Source organism: Balaenoptera borealis (assembly GCF_965194805.1).
Source record: "Balaenoptera borealis genome assembly, chromosome: 2".
NCBI classification, from domain to species: domain Eukaryota; kingdom Metazoa; phylum Chordata; class Mammalia; order Artiodactyla; family Balaenopteridae; genus Balaenoptera; species Balaenoptera borealis.
The window spans coordinates 107,295,009-107,308,430 of record NC_138867.1 but is presented as its reverse complement, the minus strand read 5'-3'; the positions used below and the strand labels follow the sequence as shown (position 1 = coordinate 107,308,430).

Here is a 13,422-nt window from a genome sequence, read left to right as displayed (position 1 = left end):
CCAGGAGGCTGTGGTGTCCAAAAGCCAAAGTGTTTCAAGGTAGGAATGGTCAACAGTATCAAATGCTACAGAAAAGACAAATAGGATAATATATGAAAAAGTCAATGGATTTGCCAAACTGGAGATAAAACTTAGTGAGAGCCGTTTCCATAGAAGGAGTGGGGATAGTGGGGATAGAAGCCAATTTCAACTGGACTGAGGTGTGAGGTGAAGCAAATATGTACAACACTTTCAAAAAGTTTTGTTGTGAATGTAGAGGAAAGATCTATGGCAGTAAGTAGAAAACACGTATCCAGGGAAGCAAAACCCTTTCATTCAATACTTACAGACGAAGATAATCAGGGACAGAATGGCCTTCTGGGGACTTTATCACTCCCTGACAAAGCTACCTCTTTTCTTCATCTCATTTCTCCACTGGTTATTCATCTTCCTCCTACAGATGCTACCAATTCTCATAGTAATTAGTAGAAGTCATATTTAAAGATAAATATTAATGAATGCATTTGCAAAAGAACCTGTACAATGAATACAACCCATAAAATGGAATAATTGGTCAATTTCTGTCTTTAAAAGCCATATGATTTGAGAATTGGCTTAATGACAATATTGGGTAAATTTTGGATGCATAAACATAATACCTTCTACTAAAGAAAAGCTCCTGTGATAAAAGTAACAGCAAAGTGTCAGAGTTGGTAAAGGTTCTAGTGCTCATTCTCGACACAAAAAGTATATTAATGTATCAGCATTAAAGAAAAAGTGATGGAAATGGCTTGGAAAATTGAGTCCTCAGTCTCTGGACCGACCCTGATCTTCCAATTTGCTTGTGTCTTGGTTCTTCAGTTAAAAAGTAGGTGGCTACTTACAAAGATACAAGAAATGGAATAATGAAGGTTTGATAAACGTAAAAGCTCGTTGAAAGCGATTATTATTGTTGATTACCGGTTCAAAAGATAGTCTCTACTACCCTTTAGTGAGCACTGCTGCAGGAAGGTCTGAGTTTTGTCTCTGCATTCCCACTTCTTATCCCAAAATAACTTCCATAAATGTTCACTGACAAAATAGCAGCTGTACAGGGAAAAGACTGGAATGCCAAAATGTGTCACGTTCGCAGAAATGTACATGTTGTCTCTTAAAATAACTACTTCGAATGACAAAAACTCCCTTGGATTGGACAAATTCTGCCAATCTAGAGCACGGGCTATCCGGCAAACTTGCCCGAAGCAGTTCCCAGGAACGAACAAAGAGACAGCGGAGTGCAAAAGCCCTCTGGAGCGGCGCTAGGCACCGATGGGGGAACCCACGGGAGAGGAAGATACATCCCATTGCCCGTCCCCATTTGTTGACCTAGGAGTCTCCCAGGCGGTAGCGGCCTCCCCGCAAGCTCTGCCACGTCTCCAAGAAGGGCTGGGCCGAGCTAAGGTCAATGGGCTCCTGCCTCGTTCTCTCCCCTCCGGCCAGCGCGGTGAAAGGTGGAGCCAAACAGCCCGGGGCGCCGGCGTCGATCCCGGAACTGGAGCAAAGTGCCGGATAAGACCCCCGGGCCGCACCCACCGTGTAAGCCCCGGCGAGAACGGCTTGCCTCTCGAGGCACACCCTGAACCCTGCATGCACCCACGGCCCGCGCCCGGAATGCACGACGGCAGAGCTCCCAAACTACCCTCGCTCTCGGGGCGCCTGCCGGCCCGCCCACCTCGCACCACGGCGCCCCTGGGCGCCGGTTTGGGAGCCCGCGTCCCATCCGGCCGCCCGCATGCACCCGCGTTACTGCCAGGCTGACGCTCACCTGCGGGCCAGAAAGAGTGTCTGCGTGGCAGTGAAGAGTGGGAACTAGAAAGGCTGAGCTGTAGGACTACGAGAAGACGAGCAAGATACAGGCAAGAGCTCGCCGCGCGCACCCCCGCCTCCAAGATGGCCACCGTAGGTGCACGTCCCTGCGCTGCCACGTCGGCCGCGCGCCGCCCCGCCCCGCCCCGCCCCGCCCCGTCTCGCTCGCCCCGCCCCGTCTCGCTCGCCCGGAGCCCCGACCCTTGGCCGCAAATTAAACCTGCTGGAGTATTTGCGGCCAAAGATCCTCCTGCCCGCAGGGCTGGGTGCTGCCCAGCTCTAGGAGCATTCTCTAGCAGGACTGCCCAACCTTCCACGCCGCAACCTCCGTACGCGAGAATGGAACCCTTGCTACCGGGTGTAGCTCACTTACTCTGTGCCGTGGCCGCCCACGGGGATGACGATGAACCAGCCCGGGTCGTCCAGTCCAGTCCCAGCCTCCAGGAAGGACCTCGCTCCAGAAACAGGAGACTTATCCTATGTATTTTCAAAGATTTCCAGATAATAGCGGTTGCATCAAGCAAAAGAGATATAATGGTGGCAGCTACCATGCTGATTTCCCCCCCAAAGTTCATGTATTACACATTCTTTTTTTTTTTTAATGGAAAACCAAAGATTATCCACTTTCTTAACCTTACGTGCTGCACTTAAAACAGTTCCTGAAAGTCGGTGCTCAATAATGTACACTAAATAAATCAATGAATAGAGTTCAATGGAGGAATATAAAGAATTTGCAATCAGAAGTCCTGTTTAGGTCCAGGAGTGCCCTAATGCCACTTGAGCAGTCATGGGACCTTGTACAGGTCACTTATTCTCCCTAAGTCTCCATATTCCATCTGTAAGATAGGAATAATATTGTTTGCCATCTCTAATCAAGCAGGTAACAGAGTTAAAATAAGACATATGAAAGCACTTTTTAAACTGAGCGGTAAACACATGAAAAACTTGTTTTTATTGTTCCCAAATTCCTTCAGGAACTCATTTGTAGATTTAGCATTAATATAATATCCCGGACTTGACAGCTGAAAGCATTTAAAAATACCAATACCTCACTGAAGTGTTAATACTATTTAACTATGCCCTAACTTCAGACAAAATGATTTGCAGCTGCAGTGGGTTGTTCCCTTTGGCAGTGACTCTTATCCCACCCACTGAGAATGTGTGTAGATGGCTGTCTCGGTTACTCTCCAGAAAGTGCTGTTTGGGTTGGTGTTGAAAATAGTTACCATCTCTATCCTCTTTGGTCTACACCCTTAATAGCTATAAGAACTGTTCCTTTCTTCATTCATTCAACAAATATTTATTAGTGGCTGCAATGTGCTGAGCGTCAGTACTGGAAATGTAGCAATGAACAAGACAGACAAGATCCTTACACTGAGGGAGAGGCAGATCTTCTCACAGGAGAGGCAGGCTATGAGCAGGAAAAAAAACGAACTAAGTACTGTTTGTGAGGGGCACTTTGAGGAAAGTCAATAGGGTGATTATTATTGACAATAATTGGGGTAGGCCACTTTGGATAGGACAGATGTGCAAGGCTTCTCTGAGGAGGTGCGATTTGAGTAGAGATCATAAAGAAGCAGCCCTGTGGTTCTCTGAACAGAAGGAAGAGCATGCAAAGGCTCTGAGGGAGGGTGACTGGCACATTTGCAGAACAAGAAGGAAATCGAGACTGAGAGGGTGGTAAGAAATGAGGTCAGAGAGATAGCCGGGCCAAATCGTAGCCAGTCTTGTAGGCCATCTTAAGGCCTTTGGGTTATATTCTGAGAGAAATGAGAAGCAGGTGGAAGGTTTTGAGCAGAGGAGGGACAAGACTTGACTTCAGTTTTAAATCATTCTGATTGCTGTGTGGACTGTAGGCAGGTGCAAAGACTAAAGCAGAGTGATCATAATGAGGTGATGGTGCCTTAGAGTAACTAATGGGATGAGGGCAGAGCGGGTACATGGTGTGGACATATTTTGAAGGTTAAGCTGTCATGATTTACTGATCGATTGGGTGTGGCTGTATTAGTTTCCTAAGACTGCCAAAAAGAATTACCACAACTGGTTGGCTAAAAGCAACAGAAATTTATTCTCACACAGTTCTAGAGACCAGAAGTCCAAACCCTTGGGTCAGCAGGGCCTCTCTGAAGGTTCTAGGACAGCATCCTTCCTTGCCTGTTCTAGCTTCAGGGGAGCCAGATGTTCTTTGGCTTGTGCCAGCCTAACTCCAATTTCTGCCTTTATGTCCACATGGCCTCCTCTCCTGTGTCTCTGTGTCTCAAATCTCCCTCTGCCTTTCTTTTATAAACATGCCTGTCACTGCATTTAGGGTCCACCCTAAATCCACAATAATCTCATCTCAAGATCCTTGAGTATCTAGACCCTATTTCTAAATAAGGTCCTATTCACAAGTTCCAGGTGGACGCATCTTTTTGTGAAGAACACTGTTCTACCCACTTACATGGGTCATGAGAAACAGGAGTCAACCAAATAAGCAGGATTATAAAATAGGTTTTGAAGTTAACCTTGAATTGCATTTATAAATTGATTTACTCATCACATCTCATTTAAACTTCAAAACAACTTTGTGTGGCAGGTATTATTATTATTCCAATGTAAGAAATAAGAAAACTAAGGGTCTGAGAATTGTGTGTAGGCCTGGAATTAGAACCCAGAATTCTTCAGCTATACCTCAGATACTTGCCTGCTTTTGGGGTGGTGTGGTAAGAAGATATGTTCTTAGATGGAGGGCATTGAGGGGAGTCAATGGAAGATTATAGCTTAATGACAGACCTACTTAGGTTTTTTGGTTTTAGCTAGCAGAACTCATCAAATTTTTTTGTACAGGAAGTTTCTAACACATAATAGAGTTCATTTCTGATCTACAGTGCTATAGTGGAATTTTGCTTTTATTGCTCAAAACCAGAGGCAAACAAAATTATTTCCCACTTGAGGCTTTTTTCAGCTCAATTTGTAGTTAACAGATCTATTCTTAAATAGTCTTAAAACAGTCCATAAAGTTTGTACTATTCATATGAATATTGATGTTTTTATCTCCAGGTGGAGAGGAGACCAGGCTGAGGCTCTGAGCATCTCCAGCATCACCGGGACTAGAGGCGGAGCTGAATCCGATTGAGAGACCATGGGCTCTGCTGAGAGAACAGTCCGTGAGATACAACCAGGAAGGACACGTCAGCAGATGTGTCAAGGGGACCGGCTCATGCATAGAGATCAGGGGCTCATACCCACATCCAACTCCTGCAAAGAGGAGATGTAAGTTTCTTTGGCACCTAGGAAGGAGGAGGATGGTTGTCCCAACCACTGCATGGGACATACCTGTACTAAGAAATTATTCATTGCTTATCTGGAATTCAACTTTAGGAGGAAAGCAATCCATGACTGAGAGTCTGAGAGGCAATGTAGTGTAGATTATGACACAGATATTGGTACCAGATGCCCTGGATTTGAATCCTGACTCTACACCTGCTAGGTCAACAGCTAGCCTTGGGCATGTCACTTAAACTCACTGTGTCTTGATTTTTTCGCCTATAGAATGAGAATTATACTAATACTTACCTCATAGTTTTGTTGTTGTTGTTTTTTGGTTTTTGGGTTTTTTTTAATTTATTTTATTTTTGGCTGCGTACGTCTTCATTGCTGCGCGTGGGCTTTCTCTAGTTGTGGTGCGCAGGGGCTACTCTTCGTTGTGGTGTGAGGGCTTCTTATTGTGGTGGCTTCTCTTGTTGTGGAGCAGGGGCTCTAGGTGCGTGGGCTTCAGTAGCTGTGGCACGCGGGCTCCGTAGTTGTGGCTCACAGGCTTAGTTGCTCCGTGGCATGTGGGATCTTCCTGGACCAGGGCCCAAACCCGTGTCCCCTGCATTGGCAGGCAGATTCTTAACCACTGCACCACCAGGGAAGCCCCTTACCTCATAGTTTTTTTACTTGTGGATTGAATAACTTAATATGTGTGAAGTGCTTAGAACAGTGCCTAAATCACAGTATTCTCTAGATAAGTGTTAGAGGTAATAGTCTCTATATAGTCTATGACTTTTAAATTGCCTAAATATTCATCTGACAATGACTGTTTTAAACCAAAAAGATTTTTATTTAGGTGAGTCTGAGTTGCAATTTCCAAATAAAGTTTTTATATGCTTCTTTGTTTGTTTTCAATGACAGAAAATTTAGTTTAGTTTTAAACAGAGTGACTCAACCTCTTGATTTGCCCAGGACACTCCCAATTTACTGCCATATTCTCAGCATAATTATTAAAAGCACCCACCTTTTACTCTCAAAAGTGTTCCAGTTTGGACAATAAATCTTGTGCTCATCCTAGTTACAGAGCTATTAAGGAGTTACTCTCTTTGCACATGTGAGTTACAGTGTGGAAATGTCAGTACCTGCTCCTCGCCTGAACACACGTAATCATCATTACCAGAGTCCACTGCAGTTTGCTTCAAAAAACTAACCTATCGTTCTAAAATATGCATTTATAAAAACACTCTGACTCCTCATTGCCTGCATGGTAAAATCTTAAAAACTCAACTTATCCTTATTTTCTAGACTCTTCTCCTCTTCCTGCATCTTCCTCCATATTCTCCAGGCACCAGCCTCAAGGATATGCCCCCTCCTGAAACCATGTGCCTTTGTTCTGATCAGTCCCTCTGCCTGAAATGCCTTTTCCCTTTCCACCAAATGAGGAATCCTCATTTTTCAAGGACCAGCTCAAAGTTTTCTTCCATTATAAACCTTCATGCATTGCATTTTTGTTGATTTTGTCTATAGTCACCGTTCATTTATAAGCTCCTTGATGGCAATAACTTTGTCTTTAAAATCCCAATATATTCAAATGTTTACATAGAGTGACATGTTATCTTCAGACAATGACATTTTTACTTCTTCTTTTCCAACCTGGATTCCTTTTATTTCTTTTTCTTCTCTGATTGCTGTGGCTAGGACTTCCAAAACTATGTTGAATAAAAGTGGAGAGAGTGGACATCCTTATCTTGTTCCTGACCTTAGAGGAAATGCTTTCAGTTTTTCACCATTGAAAATAATGTTTGCTATGGGTTTGTCATATATGGCCTTTATCATGTTGAGGTATATTCCCTCTATGTACACTTTCTGGAGAGTTTTTATCATAAATGGGTGTTAAAGTTTGTCAAAAACTTTTTCTGCATCTATTGAGATGATCATATGGTTTTTATCCTTCCACTTGTTAATATGGTGTATCACATTGATTGATTTACTATGTTCAAGAATCCTGTATCCTTGGGATAAATCATGGTGTATGATCCTTTTAATGTGTTGTTGGATTTGGTTTGCTAGTATTTTGTTGAGGATTTTTGTATCTATGTTCATCAGTGATATTGGACTGTAATTTTCTTTTTTTGTGTGATATCTTTGTCTGGTTTTGGTTTCAGGGTGATGGTGGCCTCATAGAGTAAGCTTGGAAGTGTTCCTTCCTCTGCAGTTTTTTGGAAGACTTTCAGAATGGTAGGTGTTAAACCCCCAACAGCCAAAGCGATCTTGAGAAAGGAAAACAGAGCTGGAGGAATCAGGCTCCCTGACTTCAGACTATACTATTTTGATGACTGTAGCTTTGTAGTATGTATGGTACTGGCACAAAAACAGAAATATAGATCAATGGAACAGGATAGAAAGCCCAGAGATAAACCCAAGCACCTATGGTCACCTAATCTATGACAAAAGAGGCAAGAATATACAATGGAGAAAAGACAGTCTCTTCAATAAGTGGTGCTGTGAAAACTGGACAGCTACATGTAAAAGAATGAAATCAGAACATTCTATAACACCATACACAAAAATAAACTCAAAATAGGTTAAAGACCTAAATGTAAGGCTGGATACTATAACACTTTTAGAGGAAAACATAGGCAGAACACTCTTTAACATAAATTGCAGCAAGATCTTTTTCGATCCACCTCTTAGAGTAATGAAAATAAAAACAAAAATAAACAAATGGGACCTAATTAAACCTAAAAGCTTTTGCACAGCAGAGGAAACCATAAACAAGACAAAAAGACAACCTTCAGAATGGGAGAAAATATTTGCAAACAAATCAATTGACAAGGGATTAATCTCCAAAATATACAAACAGCTCATGCAGCTCAATATCAAAAAAACAAACAACCCTATCAAAAAATGGGTGGAAGATCTAATTAGACATTTCTCCAAAGAATACATACAGATGGCTAAAAAGCACATGAAAAGATGCTCAACATCACTAATTATTAGAGAAATGCAAATCAAAACTACAATGAGGTATCACCTCATGCCAGTCAGAATGGCCATCATCAAACAATCTACAAGCAAGAAAGACAAATATCATATGATATCGCTTATATGTGGAATCTAAAAAAAAAATGGTACAAATGAACTTATCTACAAAACAAAAATAGAGTTACAGATGTAGAAAACACACTTATGGTTACCAGGCAGTAAGGGGGGGGAGGGATAAATTGGGAGATTGGGATGGATGTATACACACTACTATATATAAAATAGATAACTAATAAAGACATACTGTATAGCACAGAGAACTCTACTCAATACTCTGTAATGGCCTATATGGGAAAAGAATCTAAAAAAGAGTGGATATATGTATATGGATACATATAACTGATTCACTTTGCTGTACAGCAGAAACTAACACAATATTGTAAATCAACTATACTCCAATAAAAATTTTTTTTTAAAAACCTACAAACAGTAAATGCTGGAGAGGGTTTGGAGAAAAGGGAACCCTCCTACACTGTTGGTGGGAATGTAAATTGGTACAGCCACTGTGGAGAACAGTATGGAGGTTCCTTAAAAAATTAAAAATAGAGCTACCGTATGATCCAGCAATCCCACTCCTGGGCATATATCCAGAGAAAACCATAATTTGAAAAGGTACATGTACCCCAATGTTCATTGCAGCACTATTTACAATAGCCAGGACATGGAAGCGACCTAAATGTCCATCGACAGATGAATGGATAAAGAAGATGTGGCACATATATACAATGGCATATTACTCAGCCATAAATAAAGAATGAAATAATGCCATTTGCAGCAACATGGATGGACCTCGAGATTATCATACTAAGTGAAGTAAGTCAGACAAAGAAAGACAAACATCATATGATATCACTTATATGTGGACTCTAAAAAAATGGTACAAATGAACCTATTTACAAAACAGAAATAGAGTTACAGATGTAGAAAACAAACTTATGGTAAGAGGGGGAGGGATAAATTGGGAGATTGGGATTGACATATACACACTACTATATATAAAATAGATAACTAATAAGGACCTACTGTATAGCACAGGGAACTCTACTCAGTACTCTTTAATGACCTATATGGGAATAGAATCTAAAAAAGAGTGGATATATGTATATGTATAACTGATTCACTTTGCTGTACAGCAGCAACTAACACAACATTGTAAATCAACTATAATCCAATAAAAATTAATTTAAAAAACAAATGTTTATATAGAGTGAGTATTCTATGAACTTTTTTGAATTGATTTGAACTTTCTATGAAGATCCATGTGTACTACACACATTGCAAAAATACTTATAATCATCTTTTTTTTCTCCCCTAAATATGATTTTGCTAAAAATAATCATGTAGGTGGCTGAGCAAATATGCTTCCTCTGGAAAATTTGAAATTTTACTTTGAACAGGAAACCATGCAACTGAAATGAGTTCTCTAACAAAAACAAGAACAAAAACAAAAAACACACTGATAATATGCAGTAACATATTACAAAGAATTCTAATTTTTTTCTAGACTTTTTTTTTCTTACAAAGTTTAGTTTGCATAATTTTAACTAAGTGTTCCCAAAGCATAATAACCCCTAAATATTTATACCTGTAGTATTGATTCTCAAGTCTTTGGATTTACAGAACACTCCACTTTTCCCCCTCTAGGTTTTACATCATAGTTTAGAAAAGAAAAGGAAATATAGCACAGTTGTTCTTACAAGCACATTCATTTTCAAGCAATGTTTAAAACTCAGAACTTGTATTCATTCTTTTGGCAATTCAGCATTTTCTCTAAGGCTTAGAATTGAAATTTTGGGAAGACAGCCTAGGAGATTAATGACTCCAGTTCACATACCACATACCAACCCAACTGCATGTACACAGCCATTTGGTGTCTTCCCACTTGCACTTCTCTTAGAACTGCTGCTGAGCAGGTCATCAGGATAAGGTGGAAAATGCACTAGCTTAGAAATCTAATACTGCCATTAATTAGCAACACAACTCTGGAGTTACCTTCTCTGAGCTTCAATTTCTTCCCCTGACAAGTGAAGGATAGCTAAGTGATTTCCGTACTGTATGTTAATTATGGTTGGCTTCCTAACAGCACAAGAAAAGAAATTGATAAGACATTGTACTTACCAACATAGATGAAAAGTCTAGATGAAATGTTAGAAGATGGAATTGAGGAGGATACAATGATGATGATGATGATGATGATATTGATATACATTGTGATTAACTAGGTTTTTTCCCCCAGGAGTGCAAGAGTGGTTCCATTTCAGAAGAATGTACTGATGATTTAATAAATTTTAAAAGAAAATGAATCTGATAACACCCATAGTGTGGAAAAAAGCATTTGATAAAGTTCAACTCTTATTCATGATAACTCTTGGTTAACTAGAATTAGAAGGCATCTTTAACCTGATAAAGGGCATCTGCAAAATAGCACAGAAAATATCATAGTTAATGGTGAGCTGTTAGAAGATTTTACTTAAAGTAAGTAATAATGGAAAAAGAGATTAAAATTTTTAACAGGGAAAGTAAAAACCAATACTGTTCTCATCTGCAGTAAAACTTCCTATTGAAACGATCCAGTACTTACTCCTTGCACCCCATTTTCCAATTTTTAGTTACTAGTCCATGGCTTTAAACAACATCTATATTCCAGAGATTCCCCCATTTATATGTCCAACCATAAATTCTCTCCTAAACTCTAAACTATTTAATAGCTTTAACTTTGTGTCTCATCAGGAGGCTAATTAAAACTCTTGATGTTTCCAAAATAACCCCACTCCACTTACACTCTTCCTGCTCAGTGAATGGCAATTCTGCTTTTCCATTTGCTCTGGTAAAAAAACACCTTGGATCAGAGTCAACATCAACAGTGGTAAGTCATGTTGATAGAATCTGCCCTCGATATGATGTGATGAAAATGGCACTTTCCTCTGTAGTCTTCCTCCCCAAGACCCATAATCCTGACGGATGCTGAGAATAAAGATATATTCTACAACATCCCTGACCACTATTCCTCAGAACTGTCAGGCTCATCAAAAGTAAGGAAAGTCTGAGAAACTATTACAGCCAAGAGGAGTCTAAGGAGACAGCGCCAGCTAAATGTAATGTGGTGCGGAAACAAAGGCCACCCAAAGGAGAACAAGAAAAGGCTCTTTACTCAGAGCTTGCAAAGGAGTCAGCCATCACCACTTTTGTTTGGCAGAGACTCAAAGGCAGGCAGTGGGGTAGGAAAGCTTTTAGGGGAAGGAAGGGAAGGCTTCAGGTATGCCCTGATTAGAGGCTGTGGCATGAGGAAGCTGTAGGTGAGCTATCTAGAAGCCCAACATTCTATGTGAATGGTTAGGAGGACATATTTGGCTTTCTCTGGTTGGTCCTAAATTGGAAGCTGTCAGTTATTAATCAACTCTTGGCCATTCGGGGCTGATTGCTGCAGGGGTTACTATTTGGCTTCCTGGGCAGGTTGCTATAGGTTGCAGGTCAGAGTTCTATTTTTATATGTGGTCTGGCCATTGTCCATTTTTATATTCAGTCTCTCAGAAGTATCCTGGATGAGATCTTGGAACTGAAAAAGGACATTAAGTAAAAACTAAGGAAATCCAAATAAAAGCATGACTTTAGTTAATAATATAACAGTATTGGTTCATTAATTGTGACAAAGGCACCATACTGATGTACGATGTTTTAGTGACAGAGGAAACTGGGTGTGGGGTATAACAGAACTCTGTACTATCTTCTTAATTTTTCTGTGAATCTAAAACTGTTCTGAAAACTAAAGTTTATTTAAAAACAACAACACCTTAGAGATATCCTTGACTCCTCCCTTCCCTCACCCTCCACATCCAATCCTTTCGCAAATTCTTAGTATTGACCCCACCCCTCTGCTGTACTGGTGTCACCTTAGCCAACTTCATCACCTCTGCCTTGGAAATCTTCACTACTTTCCTAAGGGCCCACCTGCTTCCACTCCAGGCTATGTGATACTTTTCCACAGAGCTTTACTGTGGTCTACAAAACAACAGAAAGCTTTAACAGGTTTGGGGGCCCGATGAATATGGTTGGTGGAGGAAGGAGAGCTGTCAAATCGTATTTCTAATGACTGGATCAAATACAGTCCCTATAAAAGTCAGCAGTTGGCTCTTTTCAGGGACTGGATCCTACAAGCATAGCTCTGTCTCGCTTAGCAAGTATAAATTCAGATTTTTATTTCAGATGCTAAACATTTTTTAAAAGTTTGAGTCAATATGTTTTTTTCATTAGTAATGTATACACACAGTACAAAATTCAAAGTTATAGAAAAGTGTGTAATGCCAAGTTTCTCTCATAAGTCTATACTCTAACCTCATTGTTCTTCTCCTTAGACACAACCACTGCTCTGAATCTCACAAGCACATGTAATGCATACTCTTTTCCTTGTGTTTTTTACACAACTGGAAATACACCACATATACTATATTATACCTCAGTGCTCAGTGTGTGTATGTAAATACTGCATGCACATGAGTGTACACACACATGTGTATGAGACAGGCCTGGGACCCTTTGCTGCAGTGCTGCAATGCTTGCACCTGGATAAACGTCGAGCAACAAAATACAAAGAAGCTATAAGGGACTAAAAATAACTGTGTGCAGCTGGGGAAAATTATGGACAGCAAAATACAAGAAAGACCAAAAAGCCCAACTGCCACTTCTGAAGAGCCAGGAGCAAAAGCAGGGGGTCGGGAGCAAAAGCAGGGTACTGTGCATGCCTTCTGCACACAGCACCACAAAGGGGTGGGCAAACCATCTAATCTATCCCTCTGGCCCAACCCCTGGACACACTCCTACCCTCACCCCTTATAAGGAACAAACTCACCCCCACTCAGGGAGCGAGCAAGCAAGGGAACCTGTTATTTGTTCTCTCTCCCCCCAATAAAGCCTTGCTTGAATTTGTTGTCTGGCCTCTGATCAATTTCTACTGATTAAGGAGGCCAAGAACACTGGTCAGTTAACATACTTGGTGGCAACCACGAAGGGACAACTGTCCCCTTCCCAGGAGAGACTCTGGGCACCTCCAGGACCACTGAACGCAGATTCCCTGGGGGTAGCAAGCGGCCTCCTGAACCTCTTGTTTCAGCATCACCACGTTTGGTTTGTCTGCCTACCTGGCCCCTGAGGGCCTTAGTAACCTCATTCAGGCAACGCTTTCTCCCTCTCCTTTGTTCTTTTTTCCCTCACCATCCCTTTCCCTCTCCTGAAAACTCTCTACTTCTCCTCTCTGTCCTCTCCTACTTCTCTCCTATCCTTCCGAGAGAGTGGATGTTGGACAGTTACAGCATCACTCCTCTC

General features: G+C 41.1%; 1 protein-coding gene and 1 long non-coding RNA gene across 4 annotated transcripts in view; both read right to left on the bottom strand.

Annotated features, from left to right (window-relative positions):
• Positions 1 to 2,066, bottom strand: part of PRRC1 (proline rich coiled-coil 1) — a 44,688-nt gene extending 42,622 nt beyond the window's left edge. The window contains exons 1-2 of one of the 3 annotated variants that reach the window (XM_082380717.1): positions 1,784 to 1,929; positions 327 to 442 (exon numbers count right to left, since the gene is read on the bottom strand). The gene's annotated coding sequence lies outside the window, so the exon portion shown is untranslated. Of the gene's footprint in view, positions 1 to 326; positions 443 to 1,783; positions 1,940 to 2,044 lie in introns of those variants that run through there. The other 2 variants (XM_082380718.1, XM_082380716.1) reach the window with 2 other exon arrangements.
• The window catches only part of LOC309623678, a 423,847-nt gene that overhangs the window by 391,692 nt on the left and 18,733 nt on the right, over positions 1 to 13,422 (bottom strand). The window lies entirely within an intron of this gene.